The 7,540-nt window shown below is 39.8% G+C and overlaps 1 protein-coding gene across 1 annotated transcript in view; it reads left to right on the forward strand.

The window, feature by feature from the left end:
* The window catches only part of LOC139583144 (zinc finger and BTB domain-containing protein 1-like), a 30,190-nt gene extending 23,027 nt beyond the window's left edge, over window positions 1-7,163 (forward strand). The window contains exons 2-3 of the transcript XR_011676491.1: window positions 1,283-1,448; window positions 6,477-7,163. The gene's annotated coding sequence lies outside the window, so the exon portion shown is untranslated. The remainder of the gene's footprint in view (window positions 1-1,282; window positions 1,449-6,476) is intronic.
* Window positions 7,164-7,540: the final 377 nt, after the last annotated feature.

Consider the following 7,540-nt stretch of genomic DNA (forward strand, 5'->3'; position numbering starts at 1 on the left):
TCATGATGGAAAAATATACAAAATAAGTCTAGCTCCCTCAGTCAGCACCTGGCAGCAGTCCTAGATATGTAGCTAGACCATATATCAGAGGGATCGAGCACTGGTTTGTACTCTAATGATTTAGAGTATAATCCAAACAGGGCAGATAACAGAGTTATGTTCATTTGCAATGCAAATGGTATATTATGATTGGTTTTGCTGAAGCTACACTGTTGATATGGAGTATTTTTAGGATAGACACAAGTTAATGGTCGTGATACAGCAACTGATTGCACGACATGAACAAACAAGATTGATAGTGTTAACCAAGTAAAGTATGGTGCAAACTGCTTTTATCTGTCAATGCACCATGCATAACTGTCCAAATCAAACCTAGGTGGTACCTGGAGAAGGCTAGGCCTGCTATGTTGGTCAGGTGGGCATTTGAATTAAATCATTGATTAGTTAATTGTCTGTGCCTCCTGCTCTGTTTGACGCAAATACTGCCCCGACATTCTAAACTCTCACTCAACTCCTCCCAAAATATTGCTAGCTATCGGTGGTAGCTAGCAAAAAGGCGGAGAAAATGTGCTTGCCAAAGTGTATTGGTTTACAAATTCATCATGGCCCATAACGTTAGTATTAAAGGTAAAATAAAGTACAAGATACGTTTTCTTTTGATATAGCTAGGTAATTTAGTTGCTACAAACATTATTCCTACTTGTGAATTTTTACTCTGTCAATTTTGTGGCAAAGTCACAATTCTAGCAATGCTAGCTAACGTTATAGCTGCTAGTTAGCTTTGGCAAAAAACTCTAGCAAAGCTATAAGTTGGCTTTAGTCAGCTATCTAGTGGTGCATGTTTACTCAATATTTCAGTTTTTCAAATGACATTTTCCTTGTTAAAGACTACACTTTCATTCTGTTTTGCAAACTCGGTGATGGTCTATGCCAACGCAAGAGTCAACAGGACAAAGGTGTTGTGGTCATTCATCTACAACGCTGAATGGCGCACCATCCTACTAGAAAAATCTTCTTCTTCTGAAGAAGAAGAAGAAAAACTGTTGTAAAGGTGAGACTAGTTAACGCAGGTGTTCTTTCAAGCGGACCCAGCCACCTGCTCAGGACAGCAGCGCTGAAACGAGGCCCATAGTAAGGGTTCTCTCTCATTGGCCATTGTGGATGTTATTGTTCCATGTTCTTCTGATCATTCCAGCAAATGTTGTTTTTCCTTTACAGTTACTTTTCACAAAGATGCTATACAGTTGCTTGTTAATTAACTCAAATGTTCTCCCCTTGCTAGTGTTCTGCAGAGCCGGAGGTTGTACACCCATCCAATACAGCCATAGAGCTGGAAAGGAGGATCGAAGAGATGAGGAGAAACGAGGCTTCGCCGGAGAGGTTCAACGTGAGTGGCTATCAGTAGCTAGTGCATTGCCCCGACTGAAAGAAACCAATATCACACGAAGGTAAATACCATATGTTGATATGCTACTCTGTTTGAGTCAAAACTGAAGCCTTTTACACTTAGCATATTCTTAAGCGTTTATCTGAATGGCCGATGGTGTATTGTTTTCAGTAGAGGCTTTATGACCTACAAGGCAGAACCCATACAAACACACTGAATTGGTTACCTAGATTTTCCTAATATCTTTGGCTGCATTGAGGCCTCACCTATATCACATGACATGTCTAATTCTTTATAAAAAGTTTAGGAGGACAGGAGAAAGGCCGAACGGAGCGTGGCAACCCTGCTGGTCAAAAACCAAAAGCAGTTATTCAGCTCATATTACCGACTTGTCGGGCCAGTCACTTTAATGAACCAGAAGCCAACTCAGGTGTGTCTCCTATGAATCTCACTAGGGGGAGACATTGCAATTCTTCTGACTCTTGCTATTGTAACCAGTGCCTGCAACCGGGTTCAGGTTATCAATCAACCTACCAGGGGAGTTACAAACAGACAGGAATGAAATATATTGATCACATTTTTATTAATGCTGCAGAAATTAGCTTGACAGCAGTATCCAACCCTGGATATAGTAACCATATCCAGGGTTGGGGAGTAACAGATTGCAGAGTTGCAAAGAAAAAGCCAAATCTCAGACTGGCAAATAAAAATATTAAATTAAGATGGGCAGAAGAACACAGACACTGGACAGAGGAACTCTGCCTAGAAGGCCAACATCCCGGAGTCGCCTCTTCACTGTTGACATGGAGAGTGGTGTTTTGCAGGTACTATTTAATGAAGCTGCCAGTTGAGGACTTGAGGTGCCTGTTTCTCAAATTAGACACTCTAATGTACTTGTCCTCTTGTTCAGTTGTGCACCAGGGCCTCCCACTCCTCTTTCTATTCTGGTTAGAGCCACTTTGCGCTGTTCTGTGAAGGGAGTAGTACACAGCGTTGTACAAGATCTTCAGTTTCTTGGCAATTTCTCACATGGAATAGCCTTCATTTCTCAGAACAAGAATAGATCGACGAGTTTCAGAAGAAAGTCCTTTGTTTCCTGCCATTTTGAGCCTGTAATCGAACCCACAAATGCTGATGCTCCAGATACTCAACTAGCCTATAGAAGTCCAGTTTTATTGCTTCTTTAATCAGGACAACAGTTTTCAGCTGTGCTAACATAATTGCAAAAGGGTTTTCTAATGATCAATTAGTATTTTAAAATTATAAACTTGGATTAGCTAACACAACGTGCCATTGGAACACAGGAGTGATGGTTGCTGATAATGGGCCTCTTTACGCCAATGTAGATATTCCATTAAAAATCTGCCGTTTCCAGCTACAATATACATTTACAACATTAACATTCTACACTGTATTTCTGATCAATTTGATGTTATTTTAATATACAAAAAAATTTGCTTTTCTTTCAACAACAAGGACATTTCTTAATGACCCCAAACTTTTGAACGATAGTGTGTAAATATATATATATATATATATATATATATATATATATATATAGATATATATAGTACTACATTCTACACACAGTACTACACAGAGCCATGACTACATGGAACTCTATTCCACATCAGGTAACTGATGCGAGCAGTAGAATCAAAATTTAAAAACAGGTAAAAATACTTATGTTACGTGTATTTTTACCTGCTTTTTAATTCTGATTCTACTGCTTGCATCTGTTACCTGATGTGGAATAGAGTTCCATGTAGTCATGGCTATATGTAGTACTAAGCGCCTCCCATGGTCTGTTCTGGACTTGGGGAATGTGAAGAGACCTCTGGTGGCATGCTTGTGGAGTATGCATGGGTGTCCGAGCTGTGTGCTAGTATTTTAAACAGACTGCTCGGTACCTTCAGCTTGTCAACACCGCTTACAAAAACAAGTAATGGGTAAGTCAATCTCTCTTCCACTTTGAGCCATGAGAGATGGACATGCATGTCCTTAATGTTAGCTCTCCGTGTACTTTTAAGGGCCAGCCGTGCTGCCCTGTTCTGAGCCAACTGCAATTTTCCCAAGTCCCTTTTTGTGGCACATGACCACACAATTGAACAGTAGTCCAGGTGCCTTGTTTGTTAGTGTTGTTAAGAAGGCAGAGCAGTGCTTTATTATGGACCATCTTAGCTACTGTTGTATCAATATGTTTTGACCATGACAGTTTACAATCCAGGGTTACTCCAAGCAGTTTGGTCACCTTAACTTGCTCAATTTCCACATTATTCATTACGAGATGTAGTTGAGTTTTAGGGTTTAGTGAATGATTTGCCCCAAATACAATGCTTTTAGTTTTGGAAATATTTAGGACTAACTTTTTCCTTGCTACCAATTCTGAATCTAACTGCAGGTCTTTAGGTATTGCAGTCATTTCAGTCGCTGTAGTAGCTGATGTATATAGTGTTGAGTCATCTGCATACATAAACACACTGGCCTTACTCAAAGCCAGTGGCATGTCGTTAGTAAAGATTGTGAAAAGCAAGGGGCCTAAACAGCTACCCTGGGGAATTCCTGCTTCTACCTGGATTATGTTTGGGTATGCTTCAATTAAAGAACACCCTCTGTGTTCTGTTAGACAAGTAACTCTTTATCCTCATTATAGCAGGGGGTGTAAAGCCATAACACATACGTTTTTCCAGCAGCAGACTATGATCGATAATGTTAAAAGCTGCACTGAAGTCTTACAAAACAGCCCCCGCAATCAGTTTATCATCAATTTCTCTCAGCCAATCATCAGTCATTTGTGTAAGTGCCGTGCTTGCTGAGTGTCTTTCTCTACATGCGTGCTGAAAGTCTGTTGTCAATTTGTTTACTGTGAAATAACATTGTATCTGGTCAAACACAATTTTCTCCAGAAGTCTACTAAGGGTTGGTAACAGGCTGATTGGTCAGCTATTTGAGCCAGTAAAGGGAGCTTTACTATTCTTGGGTAGCGGAATGACTATAGCTTCCCTCCAGGCCTGAGGGCACACAATGGCTTGTCATTGTTGATAGACAACAATAATTTTTTTCACCTCTTCCACACTCACTTTACGGAATTACATTTTGACAGATATACTTGGATGTGTAGTGTCAGCGTTTGTTGCTGGCATGTTTGTTTATCTTGCCAATGAAAAAGTCATGAAAGTAGTTGGCAATAGTTTTGTGATAAATGAGCCGTCTGATTCAATGAATGATGGAGCCGAGTTGGCTTGTTTCCCCAAAATTTCATTTAAGGTGCTCTAAAGCTTTTTACTATCATTAAATCGTTTATCTTTGTTTCATAGTGTACTTTATTCTTGTTTTTATTCAGTTTAGTCACATGATTTCTCAATTTGCAATACCTTTGCCAATCGGTTGTGCAGCCAGACTTATTTGCCATTCCTTTTACCTCATCCCTCTCAACCATACAGTTTTTCAATTCCTCGTCAATCCACTGGGATTTAACAGTTTTTATAGTCATTTTCTTAATGGGTGCATGCTTAATAGTAACTGGAATAAGCAATTTCATAAATGTGTCAAGTGCAGCGTCTGTTTGCTCCTCATTACACACCATGATCCAACAAATATTTTTTACATCAACAACATAGGAATCACTACAAAACTTCTTGTACTCATTAAGAAAATGACTATAAAAACATTTAAATCCCGGTCGGTTGATGAGGAATTGAAAAACTGTATGGTTGAGAGGGATGAGGTAAAAGGAAATAAGTCAGGCTGCACAACCGATTTGGCAAAGGTATTGCAAATTGAGAAATCATGTGACTAAACTCAATAAAAAGAAGAAGAAACTACACTACGAAACAAAGATAAATGAGATAAAGAATGATAGTAAAAAGCTTTTGGAGCACCTTAAATTACATTTTGGGAAAAAAGGCAAACTCAGCTCCATTATTCATTGAATCAGATGGCGAATTCATCACAAAACCAACTGATATTGCCAACTACTTGGCAATTTTAATTGGCAAGATTAGCAAACTTAGTCATGACATGTCAGCAACTAAAACTGACACTACACATCCAAGTATATCTGACCAAATTATGAAAGACAAGCATTGAATTCCATAAAGTGAGTGTGGAAGTGCAGTTTTTTTTTTTTTTATCAACAATGACAAGCCACCGGGGTCTGACAACTTGGAGGGAAAAAGACTGAGGATATTAAAGCGATGCTCTACCTTCTTAACAGCACTATCAACAAGGCAGGTACTACAGGCCCTAGCTTTGTCGCACCTGCACTACTGTTCAGTCGTGTGGTCAGGTGCCACAAAAAGGGACTTAGAAAAATTGCAATTTGTTCAGAACTTGGATGTACACAGAGAGCTAATATTAATAATATGCATGTCAATCTCTCCTGGCGTGGAGAAGAGATTGACTTCATCACTACTTGTATTTATGAGAGGTATTGACATGTTGAATGCACTGAGCTGTCTGTTTGAACTACTGGCACACAGCACGGACACTCATGCATACCCCAGAAGACATCCCACAACAGGTCTATTCACAGTCCCAAAGTCCAGAACAGACCATGGGATGCGCATAGTACTACATAGAGCCATGACTACATGAAACTCTATACCATATCAAGTAACTGATGCAAGCAGTAGAATCAGAATTAAGAAGGTCAAAATACACCTCATGGAACAGCGGGATCTGTGAATCAACACAAACATAGGCACAGACGCATGCATACACAAACACGATAACATACCCAAGTCATGAAATTATTTGAAATTCAATCAAATAGACTGAGAAAGATTAAGAAAAAGTTGACATGGATTAATTCCAGAATTTAATTCATTCCATCCTAACAATGCAGGCAGCCATTTCAAACTTAAGTGTGACAGCCATGGGTGATAATTTAGCAATTTAGGGTAGCTTGTAGTTTATATACAGTATCACCATTGCTATTCCCATTAGTATCTCTACAAATGAGGCGACATTACTTGTCACATGCAATTTCCCATCTGATGATCAATAAAGTTTGATCATGTATTTATTCATTCGTGCATTGGTTTATTCAGTGCACCATCCAATATCCCCTCTCCTATGTGTCATATAGAGAAGAACACGCGTTCGGTGGCAAAGCGGTCCGAAGGAGGCACAAGGCATCCCAAATCAGAGGATCGAGGGCCACCTGGAGAAGTGTGAAGAGGAGGAGAATAGACATTTAGAGGAAGAGAGGCAGCTGATGAAATGCACTATTTGAGGAATGTGCTTTTACCAGCACTGGTCAGAACTGTTGTCTACTACTGTAGTTTACTGACAAGTTTATCTTGCCTTATGTTAGTAGTTGAACCCATAACTTTGGTTTTGCTCAAGAAACAGAGTCCATAAAATAAAACTCCCCCCCTAACATTGACAAGGAAACTCCATCCCCTCACACAAGGATGAAGAAATAAGACACTTGAAAAGGAAGCTGTCTAATGTACTAATGTGTGGTTGACCTCAATGTTTGAGATCTGTAAAGCTTGACTGTTCTGCTAATGTGTTTCCGGAAATGGAGATGAATGGAGATGAATGCAATGTCAAAACGTTCTTTGCAGCCCTGTGTGTCTGCTATAACATGGACATGTGTTTGTCAGCTTTCTGTCCTGTCCTCAAACTGCAGGTTTTTTTTTCTCACACTTTTTATAAAGTTCACTATGGTAATGTGACTCTCATTAGGTGAAACTACTGTTGGTCATTATGACCTAGGCTGAGAGAACATTGACGTTCTCAAAAAATAAATAAAAATTCAGAACTCCTATCCTTTGACATCATATCATGTTTTAAATCCCTCTTGAACCTGCCTGCCATTGAGCTTCATGGGCTGTGTCCCAATCCAATAGTCCTCATCTGCTTCCTTTCCTCCGTGAGAAGTGGTATGCCCGAAGACAAGGTTAACACGATTAACTCCTTGTAGGAAAAGAGAGGGGGATATTTCAGACTTTCTCCACCCATATTCTAGTCATGTTTCTCTATACCAGCTGTCATTGCTGGACCAGCTAGCAGGCTGTGGCTTCCCCAAACCACCACGGAATGTTCGGAAACAGAGCAGAGTGATGCACACACACACCAGTGCCATGCAAACTACAAAGTGCAATGAAAACAGCATGTCAGCCGCAAGGCTAAACTGCATAGCGC

Source organism: Salvelinus alpinus, chromosome 8, assembly GCF_045679555.1.
Source record: "Salvelinus alpinus chromosome 8, SLU_Salpinus.1, whole genome shotgun sequence".
Taxonomy (NCBI): domain Eukaryota; kingdom Metazoa; phylum Chordata; class Actinopteri; order Salmoniformes; family Salmonidae; genus Salvelinus; species Salvelinus alpinus.